The sequence below is a fragment of the Notechis scutatus genome, chromosome Z, assembly GCF_049901735.1.
Source record: "Notechis scutatus isolate UNSWTSFEM ecotype Mainland chromosome Z, rNotScu1.2, whole genome shotgun sequence".
Classification (NCBI taxonomy): domain Eukaryota; kingdom Metazoa; phylum Chordata; class Lepidosauria; order Squamata; family Elapidae; genus Notechis; species Notechis scutatus.
Window position 1 is genome coordinate 130956798 of NC_142025.1, and position 20075 is coordinate 130976872.

The following is a 20075-nucleotide window of genomic DNA, read 5'->3' on the forward strand; positions in this document are numbered from 1 at the left end:
ATCTGCCTGCCTACTTTGCCTGATTTTGGGTAAAAGTTGCTCTTTTTTAAATAAAAAATTCAATATTTACATAAATATTTACATACAAGCCACGCCCAGCCAGTCATGTGACCACCAAGCCACACCCACAAATTAGACCACACCCACAGAACCGGTTGTTAAGACATTTGAATTCCATCCCTGATTAGTTCTTACAATAAATATAATATAATGGAACTGGTTTCTTGTCTGAACTATCTCCAAGTTCTGATAGGTGGCTTCACACTGAAAACTTCAGCTCTTTTAGATGTCCATTCAATATCACAAGACAAGTAGAAAAGAGGGAATTTCATTGCTTGCATCATCCAGTTCCTTTCTCCACTGCCACCGAAGAAGTTCCTGAGTAATTTAATTAAACCACTGGAAGAATATAGATAATGGAGTGTGGGTGTACATGTGTAGAGATACAATAACCCTCCCAAAAATTAATTATATAAAGAGCAGGGAGATTATCACTTTGTACCCTGGAGCTGACACGCCAAGGATATTTGCCTCAGATATTTGGAAACTTATACATTAAGAAGTCACCTTGAGTCCTTCCTTATGTGCTTGAAAGGATCACCATGGGTAAAGCTAGAAGGATGGCCTAAAAGCTAGACAGGTAATTAAAATTAATATCCTCAGTCAGAGGTATTAAGATACACAGTAGAACCTTGGGACAACTAAGCATTTCCTCAGTTTGAAAGGTCTTCATTTTTGAGAAAATGTATAATAAAACTTTATTATAAAAAAAAACAGAGGGTCAGTCAGAAAAAAAGAAAAAGAAAAAAGAAAGGCCTCCATTTTTGTGCAGGAAAAAAAGAAAGGAAGCAATCTTTTTTTAAAAAAAAATTCTTCTTCCGCCCTTGCAAACTAGCTTTTCAAATCCAAAAATTTCCTGAATAGGATCAACAACTTCAAATTTGTTCTCTTCCAGACACTTAATATAAAAGCACTGGGGATTTTTTAATTGTTGAAAAGAGATCTCTCAATACATAAAACTTTAGCCTATCTACCTCTCATCTAGCTTAAGTCTAAGAAGCCAATTTAGAATAACACAGTGTTACAACCTAGATAAAGATGAGCAACTTTTAATAAGCACAACCAAACAGAACACACAGATCCAACAAAACCACTTCACGGAATGCAGTTTTCCCAAGAAATATGCAGCCACCTGAACAGAAGCAGGATAGACCCTGTCGGAACTAAGGCAAAGCTCTTTAAGTGGGGAATGGTTGAGAGCCTTCAATGTGACTTGGTGCAGACTGCAAACTTATAATACCTACAGTTCAAGAATATCTCTTCAAGAAATGTCAAGGCACCTTGGATGATCTCATCACAACCACACCAGAAGCAGTTACATAGTTAGCTTCCTTAGATACCAAAATTATGACATCTAGTCCATTACAAATTTATGGCTCCATATTATGATGTTAAAAGGGACGGTGGCTCAGTGGCTAAGACACTGAGCTCATTGATCAGAAAGGTCAGCAGTTTGGCAGTTTGAATCCCTAGCGCCACGTAATGGAGTGAGCTCCCATTACTTGTCCCAGCTTTTACCAACCTAGCAATTCAAAAGCATGTAAAAATGCCACTATATACATAGGGCTAAATCACATATGCATTGTTTGGTGGGAAGGTAACAGCATTTTGTATGCCTTTGGTGTTTAGTCATGCCAGCCACATGACCACAGAGAGGTCTTCAGACAGCGCTGGCTCTTCAGCCTTGAAACAGAGATGAGCACTGCCCCCTAGAGCTGGAACGACTAGCACATATGTGCAAGGGGAACCTTTATCTTTATTATGGTGATACCTGTTTAAAATGGACCTGCCATGTGATTTTTCTTTCATTGATGATGAACCTTCTGCCTGATGGTGCTTCAGGATCCATCTGTCCCACTTTCACTTTCATGAATGATTTGTTAGGGAAAGTAACCCAGTTGATAATGTCAAATCCAGCCAGCAATTCATGCCTTTTGTCTCCAGCACTATTGTTAAAGGAAATTTGACTTAGGTAATGATAAAGCTGGAATAAATGAAGTTTTGACAAGTATTACCAAAGTGGTGAAAACAGTGACAATTGTTTGGCTTGGGATAACGATTTGCTATACTCTAAAGCAGGGTTGTCAAACTCGTGGTCCATGGGCTGGATGTGTCACATGCTGGTCACCCCCATGTCCAGTTTAATGAAGGGGAAAAAAGTTGTGATATATCATGTGATGACGACGTGGTTTGAAACCCTTGCTCTATTTTCATTATCAGTAGTCCCATTATTTTATTCCCCAATCAGTTCAGTTCAGTTTTTAAAAGGATACTAAGAACTATCAGAAAATGTATCTCAAACACAATTGTGGCAAAATTAAAAATTAGAAAGGGAAAAGATAATGGAAGATTATAATATAAATTGGTTTAATTATTATTGAAATTACATAAATTATTTAAACACTACAAATGTCAGCCTCAAGAGATACCCATCCCTACCTATCAAGATATATCCGCTCCTAATTATGGTTCATTTGTTGCTATGCTTTTTACTTCTCTTTCGGCTGTCATGAAACGGTGGGAGGGGGGAATCTTCGAAGGGAAGAAGGCAGGAGGTGTTTTGCATTCTTTTGCTGGGTAAGGAAAGGGAGGGGGGTTTCTTTGTCGTAACTTTCCATTTCTCACTAACCTCTGTCCTCTTATATGCGCAACTGCGAACTTTTATCAAAATATGTCAAGGTCACTGACAGTAGCCTCATCATCACCTAGAGATGACCACATGATCCTATTCAGAAGTTTTAATTGGAAGAATCATTTGATCTCTGGAGGGGGGGGAGCAATTCTATCCCTTTGTATATGCATTTTACCCGCCAATATTTTAGTTTCGGAATTGATTCTGTTTGCTACCATTCATTTTCCAGTAAAAGATAAATTCTGCTCTACACCATGGAGTCTGAGTATTTCTTTCTTGGGATCTAGAAGGAGCACAGTCTGACATTATTCCGAAACTCAAAATACATCAACCCACCCGGAGAAAACAGCAACTTTTCTTCCGAGGGGGCTTTCTCTCATGTCGGCTCCAGCCAGCGATGAAGAGGACCAGGGAGCTGTGGGGGGGCAGCCCTTGCTGCTGCCAGAGATGCCGGCTGCTGATTTACTGGCAGACCTGACCCTGGAAGAAACCCCAGCTGAGATGCCCAGATGGTCGTTGGGAGTTGGTTGGAGAGATCGGGACGACCCCCCTCCTCCCAGAATCACTGTAAGACGAAGAGGTGCGAAGGAACGGCTGTGGCAGGAGGGGGAGGAGATGGAATGCAGGCTGGATCAAGGCGGCAGATTCCTTATGGATGCTTCTGAAAAGCCCGGCACAGCTCAAAGGTATGAGGGGGAAGAGGGAGCGAAGTCAGCCCGGAGAAGTCGAGCCACCCCCACCCCCTAGCCCAACCTACGCCGGTGCAGCCACCGCGGCCGCCTGGGGAGCCCCAGCAATAGGTGTGCCTCCTGGAAGGCGCCCCCTGCCTCCCCTAGATGTGAAATTTGGAGGAAATCCCAGAGACTTGGGGTTTTTCCTGGTGCAAGTGGGAAGCTACATGGCAGAATTTGAAAGGGAGTTCACTTCTGAAGCAGCCAAAGTGAGATGTGTCACCAGGACCCTGGAAGGGATGGCAGCGGACTGGGTGGTGACTTTGTTCAATGATAACTCCCCCCAACTGCGAAACCTCGATGTTTTCATGACTGCATTGAGGAGAAGATTTGAAGACCCCCTGGCAGAGAGAAGGGCTAGAATCAAAATGAAAACCTTGACCCAAGGGGGGAGATCGGTGGCAGACTACACCCAGGAGTTCAGGCAGTTGGTCTCCTGTCTCCGAGGCTGGCCCCAAGAGGCCCTGGTGGAAACCTACAAAGATGGCTTAAATGAAGATGTATACCACATGTGCATCTCCCGGAAGGATCCACGTGATTTGCAGTCGTGGTACTTGCTGGCGGAAGAGGTGGATATTGATCTGGCTCGAAACAGACGCAGAAGGGGTCCTGGCTGGAGAAATCTAAACCCCCCCACGCCCCCAAGAGGCCTCCACTCCCCAAAGAGGAGGGATGGCAGCAAGAGCCAAGACCACAGCCTGCTTCCGTTGCGGGAAAGAGGGCCACCGGATGGCGGAGTGCCGAGTCAAGTTGGTCCCATCAAAGCCGCAGGGTCCAGGGACGAAGCCCGGTAAACCCCCAACCAAGTCCCGCGAAACCGGACTGAAGGCGAGGGAGGTTGTAGAGGTCGCCCTTCCGGCGGGGGAGGAGCTGGGACCTCCAACTTTACTCGACGAGACCGATTCGGAGGATGACGCCTCGGTAAGTCCTACCCAGGGGCCCATGACCATCCCAATAAAGTTAAGGGACCCTACATCGGGGACCGAGGGAGAGATGTTGGCCTTGTTGGACTCGGGGTGCACGAGGTGTGTAATTAACATGAAAGTAGTTAAAGACATGGGCATCGGACTGAGAACTTTGAAAACGCCCATAGCTTTCTGTCAATTGGACGGATCTGTGGTGGGAGGTAGCCCGGCAAGCTTTATAACGGAACCCTTAGAAATGACCATGGGAACTCACCGCGAGATCTTGTGTTTTATCGTGGCCCCTGGGATGGAACAGCCTTTAATACTGGGACTACCTTGGCTTCGGAAATGGAACCCCCACATAAACTGGAGGGAAGGGTGGATACGCATCTGCACCGATCGCCCACCGGAAGGGGAGGAGCCCCACTCTCGGGAGGGGGAGGAGAAGCCCCATCCGAAGCCCCAAGGTCCGGCCGAGGTAGCTTCCGCAGGTGTCGAACGAGTGGAGGGGGAGGAGAAAATCCCGAAGGAATACTGGGACTTAAGAGAAGTGTTTAGTGAAAAAGCCTCTGACGAACTCCCTCCCCATCGATCAACCGATTGCAGCATCGAATTTCTACCGGGGGTAACGCTCCCGAAACCGAAGCTGTATCCGATGACACCGGGGGAGCTGGAAGAACTGAGAGCGTTCATCGACAAAAATCTGAAACGTGGCTTCATCACGCCTGCCAGACCTCGAGTGGCGGCCCCTGTGATGTTCCGCGAGAAGAAAGATGGCTCAAAACGTCTGGTAGTGGACTATAGAAATTTAAACGCCGTGTCGGTGGAGAATATGTACCCCCTCCCCCTGATGAAGGACATGATAGCCCACCTGGCGAAGGGGAAGATTTTCACAAAGTTGGACTTGAGGGAGGCATACTACAGGATCCGAATTAAGAAAGGCGATGAGTGGAAGACTGCGTTCAACTGCCCGATGGGTTGCTTCCAGTTCAACGTTCTTCCTTTCGGCCTACAGGGGGCGCCCGCTGTTTTCATGCAAATGATAAATCAAGTGCTTCACGAACATCTATACAAGGGGGTTCTGGTCTATCTTGATGATATTCTCATCTACACGGAGAATAAAGACGAACATGTGAAACTCGTACGCTCGGTGTTGCACAAGCTGAGGGCAGCCAAACTGTACGCCAAACTGTCCAAGTGTGAGTTCCATCAAGAAAAAATCGACTACTTGGGATATCGTATCTCTCCGAGGGCATCGAGATGGATCCAGAGAAAGTGCGAGCTGTATTGGAATGGGCCCCCCCGAGAACCCGGAAGCAACTTCAAAGTTTTCTTGGGTTCGCCAACTTCTATCGGCAATTCATCCCGTCTTTTGCAAAAATAGCAATGCCCATCACCAACCTTCTGAAGACAAAGGGGGAAGCGAAACCAAAACCCAGCCAACCGTTGAATTGGTCCATGGAATGCCAAGCCGCATTTGAAAAGTTAAAAAGACTTTTTGCTGCAGAACCAGTATTGAAACACCCCGACATGGATGCCCCTTTCGTGATCCAAGCTGATGCAAGCGATGTGGCGGTGGGGCGGTTCTACTTCAATTAAATGAGAAGGGGACGCTACAGCCGTGTGCTTATACCTCCCGAAAATTGACTGACACTGAAAGGAGATGGGCCGTCTGGGAGAAGGAAGCTTTTGCAGTTCGTTGGGCTCTTCTAACCTGGAGACAATTTTTGGAAGGAGCGAAGCATCCTTTTGAGGTATGGACGGACCATAAAAATCTGGAAGCTTTAAAGACTCCTCGAAAGCTATCTCCTAAGCAGGTTAGGTGGGCTCAGTTTTTCAAGCGATTCAATTTCTCGTTGAAGTATATCCCAGGGGGAAAAAATTTTATGGCGGATGCTTTGTCTAGAATGCCTCAATACAACAGTATCCGAAAAGAAGTGGTAAGACCAATCGTGTCCACTACACAGCTGGCTGCTCCTGTAATTACCAGAGCACAAAAAAGAGACCAGGAGAGGGATCTGTCCACTGACCTGATGGAACGATTTAAAGAGGCTTTGAAAACAGATGAGTGGTTCCTAGCAAATACGAATAATTGCACTATTCGAAATGGTCTAGCCTGGATAGGTGCAAAATTGTATGTACCCCAAATCCTAAGAAGCCAAGTTTTACAACAAACTCATGATTCTAAAGCGGCTGGTCATTTTGGGTTTGTGAAGACTCTACATTTGGTGAAACGACAATTCTGGTGGCCTTCGCTGAAAAAGGACATTGAGACTTATGTAGCGAGCTGTCCAGTTTGTGCTTCAGCGAAAAGGCCGCCTGGTAAACCACCAGGTTTGTTGCAGAATGTGGCCAGGCCAACGGCACCTTGGAAGGAAATTTCCATGGACTTTATAGTAGATCTACCCGAGAGTGTTGGACATACTGTCATTTGGGTAGTGACTGATTTGTTTTCCAAACAAGCTCATTTCATCCCTTGCTCTAAGATTCCTTCAGCGAAATCATTGGCCAGAATGTTCATTATACATGTCTACAGGTTGCATGGCGTTCCTGAGCGTGTAGTTTCTGATCGGGGGGTCCAATTTACCTCGAACTTCTGGAGAATTCTTGAAATTGATAGGCTCCGCCCAGAGCCTAAGCTCCGCCCATCATCCCCAAACAAATGGGGCCTGTGAGAGGACAAACGGGGTGTTAGAACAGTACCTCAGATGTTATATAAACTATCAGCAAGATAATTGGGTGGATTTACTGCCTTTTGCGGAGGTGGCGTATAATAATTCTGTACACAGTAGTACGGGATTTACCCCTTTCAAAGTAGCCACGGGACAAGATTTTGTGCCCATACCTGAACTGCCTCGGGAAAATCCCACTATCCAATCGTTGGACGATTGGATATCTAAGCTTCAACAAAATTGGCCGGTCGTTCGTAAAGCTCTGGACGAGGCACACCAATCTCATAAAAAATTTGCTGACAGGAAGCGAGCCCCACAAATGATGTATAAGGTGGGCGATAAAGTTTTCCTCTCGACCAGATTTTTGCACACTACACAGAAGTCGAAGAAATTGGGTCCTAAGTACGTGGGACCTTTTCCCATCGAGAGGATTGTAAATCCGGTGACTGTTCAACTGACTTTACCAAAGACTCTTCGTCGTATTCATCCTGTTTTCCATGTTAGTTTGTTGAAACCAGAACATACCAGTACTTTGCGGCCGACCCAGTCTGATCCACCCGTACCCCTGTTAATCGAGGGGGAACAACATTTCGAGATTAAAGAAATTCTAGATTCTAGGAAATGGAGGGGTCGTGTCCAATATCTTGTAGCGTGGAAACATTTTCCTCTTTCCCAAGCTGAATGGGTTAATGAAAAGGACATTAGGGCCCCTGATTTGCTAAAAAAGTTTTATGCCAAATACCCTGATAAACCCTAGGAATGTATGCCAATGTTAATACATAATTGTTTTTCTCTTACAGGGACTAATGTCCTTCTTCTAGGGGGTCCGAATGTCAGCCTCAAGAGATACCCATCCCTACCTATCAAGATATATCCGCTCCTAATTATGGTTCATTTGTTGCTATGCTTTTTACTTCTCTTTCGGCTGTCATGAAACGGTGGGAGGGGGGAATCTTGAAGGAAGAAGGCAGGAGGTGTTTTGCATTCTTTTGCTGGGTAAGGAAAGGGAGGGGGGATTCTTTGTTGTAACTTTCCATTTCTCACTAACCTCTGTCCTCTTATATGCGCAACTGCGAACTTTTATCAAAATATGTCAAGGTCACTGACAGTAGCCTCATCATCACCTAGAGATGACCACATGATCCTATTCAGAAGTTTTAATTGGAAGAATCATTTGATCTCTGGAGGGGGGGGAGCAATTCTATCCCTTGTATATGCATTTTACCCGCCAATATTTTAGTTTCGGAATTGATTCTGTTTGCTACCATTCATTTTCCAGTAAAAGATAAATTCTGCTCTACACCATGGAGTCTGAGTATTTCTTTCTTGGGATCTAGAAGGAGCACAGTCTGACAACAAATATGATTAAGAATATTCTATCCGTAGAAAAAGAGGCATATTTAGAATATGGAAGTTGACATAAAAATAAGATACTGAAATGGTGCACAATGAAAAATATATGTGCATTAATATGAAAATTTATAAGATTATCAATTGTATTAAATATGAACAATATTGTCATATTTGTTTTAAAATGTAAGATATCCTGGTACCACACTGATTACACAATGATATGTTTGTAAATAAGAAAAAAAATTAAAAAATATACAAAAAAAGAAAAGAAAATGTATCTCAAATGAACGGACTAAATGCTCTTTTGCCCAGAAATATCCTGGTATACCTGTGCCACCGATGGGAATTCAAGTATTTAAACTAAAGGCTAAGGTTTACTATCTGTCTGGGAAAGAGTACTACTATGGAATTAAATTTATATGATGACTTTCTCCTTGTGACTCTCGACTTAAGATTGTTGCAGCATCCACCCAGTCAAGTGATCAGAATTTGGGTGTTTGGCACCTGGTATGTAGTTACAACAGTTGCAGTGTCCTGGAGTCATGTGATAACTACATTTGGCAGCAGGGAATCATTCGTTCATCATATCTTACGTTATCCATCCAAAATAGAAAGACTGAGAGCTTCACTTGTGATCTTCCCAGCCAGCTTTTTATGACAAAGTTAATGGGAGAAGCTAGATTTACTTAATGATCATGTAGCTGATTTAACAACTACAGTGATTCATTTCCTCTCTGCATCTCCTTTGGAAATGTGGAGTAAAGCATTATCAAACAGAATAGACCGTGAAGGGACCTTGGAGGTCTTCTAGTCCAGCCCTTGCTCGAACAGGAGAACCTATACCATTACAGACAGGTGACTGTCCAGTCTCTTCTTAAAAACCTCCAGTGATGAAGCACCCACAACTTCTGAAGGCAAGGTGTTCTACTGGTTAATTGTATAGAGAAGAAGAACTCTTCTTATTTAAATGAAGACAATATTAACAACACTGATGCACCAAAGTTAATCTGCCTCCTAGATGAGATATTACTTGAAAATACTATAATTTTGAAGTCCTTGGGTGATCTTTCATCAACACAGCTCCATGTTTACTTCTGGATGAATAAAAGGCATGCAAAGCAAGCACCACAGCATAGACAGCATTATAAACACTGTAGCTCTGACTAGTCATGCTCATTTCAAAAAAAGGCCGCGGAAGGCTTTCTATACTCTCATTGCCAGTACAGCTTCCATGGTTCTCCTTGTCTGTTGCAGAAGCTGGAAATGAACATTTAAATGCTTGTTCCCAGAAGACTCTGATAAAATGATCTGTAAGAGAATGGGGGTCTTAGAAGAGAAGTAAATGCTGAAATGCTGACATCTCTGAGGTGTGACTTGCAAAGGACAAGGCACCATGGAAAATGTGCATATTTAATTTTTTTTAAAAGGGCTCCACTGAAAAATCCCAATGAGCTGTCATCACCCATACCTTCTGTACAGGCAGCATCATGTCTGATTCGGCAAGATTGAGTACTATATGCAAATCTAACATCATGTGAGCATCAGCACTTATAACACAGATATTGACATGTGCTTTACTCAGCAACAGGGCCATTTCTCTAAACATATCATTGAAATTAACCACACCTAAAATGTTGCTTTGGAGGGGCATTCGTTCAGAGAAGGCAGTGCAGATCCTATTATCAGAAAAACTTTTCTCCAAGATCTACACAAACGTTTCTCCTTTATCATCATAAATGGCCAGGATCCCAACCCATTTCCATTGAAAATGCAGCAATAGCTGGACTATCCCAGTATATTGATGTGCTTCATTAGGTACCATGCGGTATAAGAAAGATGGATGGCTTATATCATTCACTAGTGGAATATATAAACAATAGTTGACCTAAGGGACAACATAATTACATTCATAATAAGGAAATTTAAAAATATCTACAAGATCAAACACTTTTCTATAATGCTAGTTATTTTTCTTACATTTACAACCTACAATTGCCTTCTTCTCTCCAATTTAACATCATAAAAATGTAGTGAAATTAAAAAACGTTTGCAGCCATCCCAAGCTGAAGCTCAGTCAAAATATTTCATATCCGACTCAGATCTTGCTTTTTCTTTATTTATTTGCAATCTATTTATTTATTTATTTTTATTTATTTGATTTGCCAATTGTTTACAAGATAATAAGTATAAGTGTATACACAGTTGTGAATACATGAAATGGGTACATATAAGAAAAATAAAAGAGGAATAAGAGAAACAATAGGACAGGGACGGTAGGCACGTTGGTGCGCTTATGCACGCCCCTACAGACCTCTTAGGAATGGGGTGAGGTCAATAGGAGACAGTCTAAGGTTAAAGTTTTTGGGGTTTGGGGAAGAAACTACAGAGTCGGGTAGAGTATTCCAGACATTGACCACTCTATTGCTGAAGTCGTATTTCCTGCAATCAAGTTTGGTGCGGTTAACTTTGAGTTTGTATCTATTGTGTGCTCTTGTGTTGTTATGGTTGAAGCTGAAGTATTCATTGACAGGTAGGACATTGCAATATATGATTTTATATACCATGCTTAAATCAGACCGAAGACGGCGTAATTCAAGGTTTTCTAGTTCTAGAATTTCAAGTCTGGTGGCATAAGGTATTCTACAACGAGTAGAGGAGTGGAGAACTCTTCTTGTGAAATATTTCTGGACTTTCTCAATTGTGCTAATATCAGATACGTAATGTGAGTTCCAGACTGATGAACTGTATTCGAGTATTGGTCTAGCAAATGTTTTGTATGCTCTGGTTAGTAGTGTAATATTACCAGAGAAAAAGCTACGTAGGATTAGGTTAACAACTCTTAATGCCTTTTTGGCTATGTAGTTGCACTTAGATCATTAGAGGTGAGTATTCCAAGGTCCTTTACAGAGCTTGGGTCATCAACAAGATCTTGACTATTCAGCTTGTATTTTATTTTCTGATTTTTTTTGCCAATATGTAAGACAGAGCATTTATTTGTTGAGATTTGAAGTTGCCATTTGTTTGACCATTCTGATACATAGTCAAGATCTTTTTGAAAGGTAGCAGTATTGTCTGTGGTATTGAACAGCTTTACATCATCAGCGAAAAGAACGCAATTGCTCTTAATATGATCACAGAGGTCATTTATGTAGAGTATGAAGAGAGTTGGTCCTAGAACACTGCCTTGGGGGACACCACTATTGACAAGTACAGAATTTGATAGGACGCTCCCAATTTTGACCATTTGTTGTCTGTTTGCCAGGAATGCTTCTATCCAGTTATTCAGTTGTCCAGAGATACCATAGGATTTTATTTTTAGGAGTAGTTTGTCGTGTACCACTGAATCGAAGGCTTTACAGAAGTCTATGTAGATTGCGTCTATTGCTTTGCCCTGGTCGAGTTGTGTTGTCCATATGTTTTTGCAGTGTAAGAGTTGCAGATTACAGGATAGTTTTTTTCTGAAACCAAATTGTTTATTGGAGAGTAGGTTGTTTGTCTCTAAGTGGAGGATGATGGATTGGTTAATAATTGATTCCATGACTTTACAGGTGACGCAGCATAAGGAGATTGGTCTGTAATTTTCAACTAGGCTTGGGTCTCCCTTTTTGAAGATGGGGATGACTGTGGCTTGTGACCATAGGTTAGGCAAGGAGCTGGTCCTGAAAGATTTTTCAAAGATTATGCTTAGAGGTTTGGCTATGGCAGTGGATAGCTTTTTTAAGAAGTAGGCACATATTCCATCCGGTCCAATAGATAGAGATGGTTTTAGATTGCGTAGTGCTTTTTCAACATTGTCTTCTGTAAAATCGATATGTATTAGATCATTGTTGTTATCTGTGGTACGGCTAGGAAATACCGGGCATGATCCATTGCTGTTTACAAATACTGAGCTGAAGAATGTGTTAAAGATGTTGGCTTTAGTGGTGTTGTCGTTGCAGTCTTTACCATCAGGTCCTATCAAGGGTGGGATAGACCTTGAGTCTTTTAGTTTGTTGTTTACAAAATTGTAAAAAGCACGGGTGGAATTGGTGCTTAGAAGGTTTTCCTCTTGTTTAATGTGATAATTGGTGCATTCGGTCTTTATCTGGTGGCATAAATTTTTGTATCGGCTTTTGAAATTGGCAACGTGACCAGATTTGTTTTTCCGCCAGAGTGATCTCTTTTTGGATTGAAGTTTCCTTATTGTTATGGGTAATCTGCTTTTTGTTTTGTTTTGGGAGTTGTTGTTGGTACATATAGTTTGATGACTCTTTTGACTTCAAGTAAAAATATGTTGTAATGGTCTTCAACAGTATTGCATCCAGTGAATAGAGATTGCCAATCAAGGGATGAGAGATCGTTGTCTATAAGATCATAGTTGCCTTTTTGAAGTTACAATTGGGGATTACATCATTGTGGTGGTTTTTGTGTGGGCGTATGTTGAGACAAAAGTCAATCATATTGTGGTCACTGCTGGAAAAGGGTTCTTTAGTTTGTATTCCGTAAATTAAATTCAAACTATTGCAGAAGATGAGATCGAGGCAGTTGTTTAGTCTAGTGTTGTTGGTTACTAGTTGTTCCAGTCCCAGATTTGTAATAGCATTGTAGAAGGTTGTGTGTATGATTTCAGTTGTACATTCATTTATGGTCCAGTCAATATGAGGTAGATTGAAATCACCAAGAAAGATAAAAGGGTATGGGCAGGATGCAGCCCATGTTAGTAATGTATTTAGCTTGTTTACATGTTCGATGTCATAATCAGGTGCTCTGTAACATAGTAAGAATCGAATTGTGATATTTAAGGATAGTTCACAGATGATGGTCTCAGGAAGAGCAAGCTCCTGGGTAACTTGGATATTTTTTAGATGTAAGGACTTTTTATAGAAGATAGCAACACCACCTCCTCTACAAATTTCACGATCTGATCGGTAAACATGATAGTCTCTTACTGTGGTAATGGAGTCAGGGAGAGATGCATTGAGCCATGTTTCACAGACAAATATAATGTCGAATTTAGCCATATTTAGTAGGAGGAAAAATTCAGGTATTTTATTCATGAGGCTTCTTGCATTGAGTAGTTTGCATTTAAGGCCAGTCGTAGTTGGAATTGAGGTAGTTAGGGCGTGCATGCCTAGTCTTGGGTGATGGTGGATCGGTTGAGGTAGGGTTGTGGTTGAGGGTTAAAGCTGAGTTGCGGGTTGTGTGGTTTACTTTTGATACAGTCAGCATGGTAGTCAATGTACAGGTCCTTTTCTCCATTGTCTAGATGTTTTTGAGTTCAGTGCGGAGTACACGGGAGCGGGCACGTTGCTGTATGGTTAGGTCAGGGCGACAACGGAGGTTCTTATGGTTGGTGTTGGTTTCGGCGAGTGAATTTATAGTGTAAATGAATTTACGTTTGCTTGATTCATTTTTGCAAATGACCCTGCACAAGCGTGGGGCCACAGAGCCGTCTCTGTTTTTGAGCTCTCGGCCAATGCGGAAATGTCAAGTATTTCATCAGCGGAGATGGTTGATGCTTGATAATCACTGATGATGTTTCGGACAGTTGTGATGTCATCATTGTCATTGATGTCCTCTAGACCAAATAAGATGGCGTTTGGGCGTTTCCGTTCACGCTCAAGCGGCTTCTCTGATGAGGATTGGGATATCAATATTTGTCTGGGTTGTGTTTATTTGTGGATTGGGTTTTGGATTGGGTTGTGGTTGTTGGGTAGAGATGTGGTTTGTAGCTATTGGATGTTCAGGTTTTTTTGCGTTGTGTCTTTTTTTTCAAGGTTGGATATTCTTTCTTTTACGGCGTCCAGGGATGCTACTATGGTGTTAAGGGATGTTTCAATGGTTTCAATGGTATCAACTCTTTTAGACAGATCCAGTTTGGGTCTGCATGATTTGCAGAGATATGGAAACTCATTGGATGATTCTAGGTATTGAATCATTTGCTCAGGTAATCCCAAGCAGTCATGATGAGCGTATTTTTACACAGAGAACATTTGATGGAGTTTTCATTATCCTTTAGATTTTTGTAGCATTTAAGGCATGTGCAGGAGTCTTGTGGTTCATTGGTGGGGATTATCTTCTCTTTAGGTTGTGGTTTGGCGTTGGATTTTCTTTTTGGCATGGTAGGTTTGTTAAGATAGTACGTTGATTGAATTAATTAAAGGAACAATTTTGGGTAATCTATATAGCCAATATCACATCAAACAATCAATTGCAGTAATCTCTCTAGTCAGATAATATTCCTGAGCAACAATCAGCCTAATCAATTAATTACTCTAATCACTAATCAATTAATTACACTAATCATTAATCACACTGTTCATTTAAATTCACTAAATCATTGATTTTACTATTCAATTAAATTACATAAATCTTGATCTTATAAACTAGTCAGTAATCATACTATTTGCACTAAACACTCTAATCACACTAATCAATTAAAACAATAAATCAATTAAACCATTAATAAAATATTTTATAGAAATTGATTATGTAATCGTTGATATAGGTGATGAGGTAGAAAAGTTGTAAGTTTTGAGGTAATGAATTAATCAGTGTTTGATTAAAGTAATGCGGTAGTATTAAGAGTCTGCAAGGAAAGGGTTAATTGTTTTACTAGCAGCTGTAGTTGACTGAATGAGAGGAATTTATTGCTCTTTGTAATAGCAGATTGCTATTACTCTGTAAACAAAAGGTTGTAACACGATGTTCAAAGGGTTTTTATCCGAGTGAAGGAAAGGGCTTCACTTCTAAGAACAGAGGAAACCAACTATTCTTCTCTCCTTTTTGCAAGCAGACTTTGATTCAGCAGAGACAAACTGAACAATTCACAGGGAGGCAACAGGAAACTTTTTGTTTTTGTTTTCCCTTGATGAATGAGATTTCTGGGCCCCTCTAGTTAACTAAATACACTTTCAAAGTTTGTTGCTTTTAAGAGAAAGAGGCACGTCTTGCACTGGCAATTCGAACAGTTTATATTTTTACTGTGTAGACTCAGATTTGTATTGAGCATTCACTCCTGGCTTCAATATACTTCTGCTTCTATCACTCCTGGCTTCAATATACTTCTGCTTCTATCACAGGAAATAAAATTGCTTCCAATCTTCACAGGAGTTCAGTTATAACAATACTTCCCTACTTATTGGGAGTCCAAAGTTACTGTCCTTTTAAAAGATGGAGTCCGGATTAGCAATTTGGTGAAGAGAGAAGAGGGAAGAGGGAAGTGGGGGCAGCAGGGGAAGCAGTCTGCTTCACACCCTGGCTGCAAACTTCTGAAGACAGACTCACAGCTCCCAGTGCTCACCGCCCTGCAAGGATGGGATGAATCTCACCGTCTCACCGCACTGCAAGGATGATCATAGAGCCTCCGGTACTGGCGATCCCCACCGCCTTACCTTCTAGTAAGATGGGTCGAATCGCAGATCGTTGAGCACTTTTGAATTTAGCGCTTTCCGAGGAATGAGCTCTTTTCTGGCATGCTAGTCAAGAATGGGAGGAATCGGAAATCACCGAGTACTTTTGAATTGAGCGTTTACTGAGGAATGGCGCTCTTTTCAGATACAATCTATTGTATTCTCTGTCTTCTTTGTGCTTTGGAATAAACATTAAAGTAAGATACAAATAGATATATTCAATTTAGGATAGTTTGTAACATATCAGTCATTTTATATTTCACTTCATCACCTTTACATTTTAGGATTACGGATATGAACAAGAAGTTATGAAGATATGTCAGGTTTTCATGCTGACTTAAATTCTGTCCTAATTATTGAGTGAAATATTTCAGTATTTCAGTTAATATGAAATTACAATTCATATACTCATCCCAGGCTCCTGTATGTCTAAAATGTTGTTTTCATCCTCTCCAACAAATTTATTTATTCAAATGGTATTTAGTTACAAATTTATTCTGCTTTCCACTCAACAACAAAAGAGACTAATGAATACTGAAGGACCAAAAATTCAAACCATCTCAAACAAGTGTCATTCTATAGCTTAGAATGACAACATTTATAGACATGAAATCAAATCAAGGCAGCAAAAATGGGACTGTAATACTGATAGCATCAGTTCAGTGAAATCTTGAGTGAATAGAGATGCTGATATTGACAACTAATTGTGAATGATAAGAAGCTTAAGATAAAGGTGCTTTCAAACTTGTTGACTTCACAAACATGACTATGTTGTTTCCTAACTCACAATATGGAAGTAATTTGGGAATATTTTCTCCTGATATTTTGTTTTCAACTTTCTAGTCAAATCTGTAGGTTACATTAAACCATCAAGATTAGACTGCCTTTGGGATTTCCGGTTTGTCGGCTTTGCGAGTGGTAGGGATTCGCGAAGCTGCGCGATCCCTGCCGCGCTAGCTGCTTTTGGGGCTCCGATCCGAAAGGGTGCAGAGCAAGGCTGCCCTGCAGGGGCAGCTGAAGGTAGGGGGGATCCGGAAAAGGGTTTGGGGGTGTTGCAGACCCCCTCCCTGGATGGCAGAACCTCCTTTTACCAAGACGGCGTAGCGGCGGTCCGTAATGGCCGCCACAAAGAAGCTGGCAGCTGGGCAAGTATGCGCAGGAGGAAGAGGAGAAAGTTTTTAAAAGTGAAAGTCTTCTTGGTCGATCCAGGACTCTGAGATATATTTAATTTAATTCCTGGAAGTGATGGCTTTTTGGATGATTCTTTCCACAAGAGAAAGTAAGCGGCAATTCTGAGGTGCTGAAAGTTAAGTTTACTCTCCCTCCCGACGGAATTAACAAACGGATATTGAGAAACCTGTTTTTTTTTTTCAGGTAAAACTAGCTTTATGGGATAAGTCGGAAGGGAGAGGACAAAAAAAGATATTTATCTGGTTGGATTTTGTTGGAGGAGATGCCTTAAGGATTTGGAGACAGAAATAAAATTTTAATAAGGCTTTAAAACACAGATTTGGATTTTCTTTTTTCCTTTGTCTGATACTACCCCTGGAAGAGAAAGTGGAAATTTTGGCTTGGCTTTGATTGATTGAGGATTGTGGACTTTGGGATTGTCTTACTTTTCTTTTGGAATATTTTGGTTGGAGTAAGAAGAAAGAGGGAAAAAGACAAGAAAAGATTTATAATGGCTTTCTCCCTTGAGGAACTGAGGGATGAATATGAGCAAACAAAAGCAGCCTGTAAAGATGGTATGGAAAAAGCTTTTCTATTTTTAGAAATGGCGCTGGTTAACTATGAACAGACAATGCGACAGATGGAACAACAGCAAGAAGAAGACGAAGACACCATCTTTAATGAATCCCAAAATTTATCTAAGGAAGAAGGAAGGAAGAAAGCGAGGAAAATGAAGGACTTAAGATCTAAAAAAACATTTAAGAAAGAGAAAAATATGATGCAAAATAAATACAATGATAGCAAACAAGAGAAAAAGGAATACAACAGAGAAGGGATGCCAGCAAGACAGAGGTTAGAAGAAGGGGGTAGGAAGATCTGGTGGGGGAAGAAAAAAAAAGGGAAAGGCGGAGAAAAGCCACAAAGTTTTAAAATTGGATGGGAAAAGAGGAATCTTTTCAGGGATAAAGGGTAAAGTATAAATTTTCTTTAAAAAAGATTTTGCAAGGTACATAAGACGGTATTGTAATATTTGTATTAGAAATAGAAAATTAGAATGGCTTAAGAATTAATAAGAAATTAAAATGTTGAAATGTTTAATAATGATTGATTTTTAAAATGTAATAAAATATTGAAGGGAAAGGCAATGAGAATGCTATAAGATTTATTATTTAGATTTATTATTTAACTACGTATTTAGGAGGATACTATGTATTTAAACATTTCCGATTTATTACTCTGTTTTTATTGTTATTAAAAGTAAAATTTAATAGATAGAATGTACCCAGCAGAATCAGATTGGATATTAGGTGTCATTTTAAATGTTAATCTAATATTTAGGAGAGGATAGAAAGGCATCATACTCTGATTAGAGATTTCAGGAGAAATTCTTTTTTTTTTTTCATTATAAGGAATGAGATAGAGGATAATAAAGGATGGGCAAAAGATACAAATATAATGATTTAAATTAAGATGGATTGAATAAGATAGAATTATGAAGAGTGAAATGTGTGGAGAAGTATATATAGAAGATACAGAATGGTAAACAAAATAGGTAATGATTTCTAAGATGAGCATGAATATAATTAAAGCCCATATAAAGAGAGGTACCGGGGCCAAGTTACTTTACTAAAAGATTCTTTATATGTTTGTTTGTGTCTGTTTATGTTTTTGAGAAGTATTGGTGAAACCTTTTAGAAACACAGAAAGAGAATGACGATAATCAAGTCAGAAAGAAATAGAGGACAAGAGATGTTTTTATGCTCATTTAGAAATGGTTTAAAATAGAATTGTATTGTATAAGATAAGGTTTTATCTGACTTGTAAAATTTATAATGGAAAAAGGTTCAAATATGTAATGGTTGATGATGATTTGTTTGTTTTTGAAATTAATAAAACTTGTTTAAAAAAAAAAAAGATTAGACTGCCTTTGTAGTTAACTATGTAAGTGCCAACCTGGTCTAATCCATAGATTACACCATTTCCTTTGTGGAGAATCTATGCTTACAGAAAAGAGAAAACGGACAAGCAGTAAGTCAAGGAAGTTAAAGATATGAAATAAGAGGGGGGAATAAAAGGAAAAATAGCTAACTCATGTTTACATCATTACTATCTATATAGTAGTAAAACTCTGGTGTCTGTAGCCTGAGTGAAATAGTGCATCATAGGGCAAAACTTTTGAACCAAGGTGACTCAAATGAACTAACTTGCAGAATGCATCCAGAAACCTAAGAGTCTGGTGGTATTAATATTTGGCAAATTTTATAAAATGTTTTATGACATAAAAATTATCACAATGCATTTTATGATGTAAACTAAAGTGTCATAGAACATTTCCTGTGGTCAAATGCTGATGTTTGACCATGATATACAGTTCAAAATGTGCTATTTTTCAATTAATTCCAAATGCATTCCTCCTTTCTTCATCCTTTCATGTTATTATAAGACATAATTCTTACCTATTCAATTCTCACTGCATTCAACTGACTTTTATGTTTCTTCTAATATATCTAATTTTCCTTTCCATAGCAAGATGTGGAGAACATAGTACTTTTTACTTTCTTTAAAAAGAGACATTTAATTAATTTACACCACCTACAGGCCAGTGGTGGTAGTAAGTTTTTTACTACTGGTTCTGTGGGTATGGCATGACTTGGTGAGCATGGCAGGGAAAGGATACTGTAAAATCTCCATTCCCTCCCCACTCCTGGGGGAAGGTTACCACCAATTCTCCAAACTGCTCAAAATTTCCACTACCGGTTCTCCAGAACTGGTCAGAACCTGCTGAATACCACCTTTGCTACAGGCTGTTCTAATCATGGACTGATTATATTTAGCTTATAGTTTTTCTCCCTTCTTAACCATAGGTTAAATCAAGCCACCCCCTCTACTCCCCAAGAAACACCATGTATTCCTCACAACAGATTGCATATTAGCATGACATTTTAAATTTGCATTTACACAACTTATTTCTTTCTCCATCCATTTCCCCATCTCTAGTTAATCATTCATAAGGCACAAACATTTCTTCATTTGCTCTAATTTTTCACTATTTATGCTTAATTCCTGTTATTTTCCCTAAATACAATCTAAGATCAGTCAGTGTCAAATAAATGCTGGCCACCTATGTCATAATTAAGATGAAGCCTTCCTGTTATCATGTT

General features: G+C 40.3%; 1 pseudogene; it reads right to left on the reverse strand.

The window, feature by feature from the left end:
- Positions 1-9392: 9392 nt before the first annotated feature.
- Positions 9393-20075, reverse strand: part of LOC148129287 (vomeronasal type-2 receptor 26-like) — a 31778-nt pseudogene continuing 21095 nt past the window's right edge.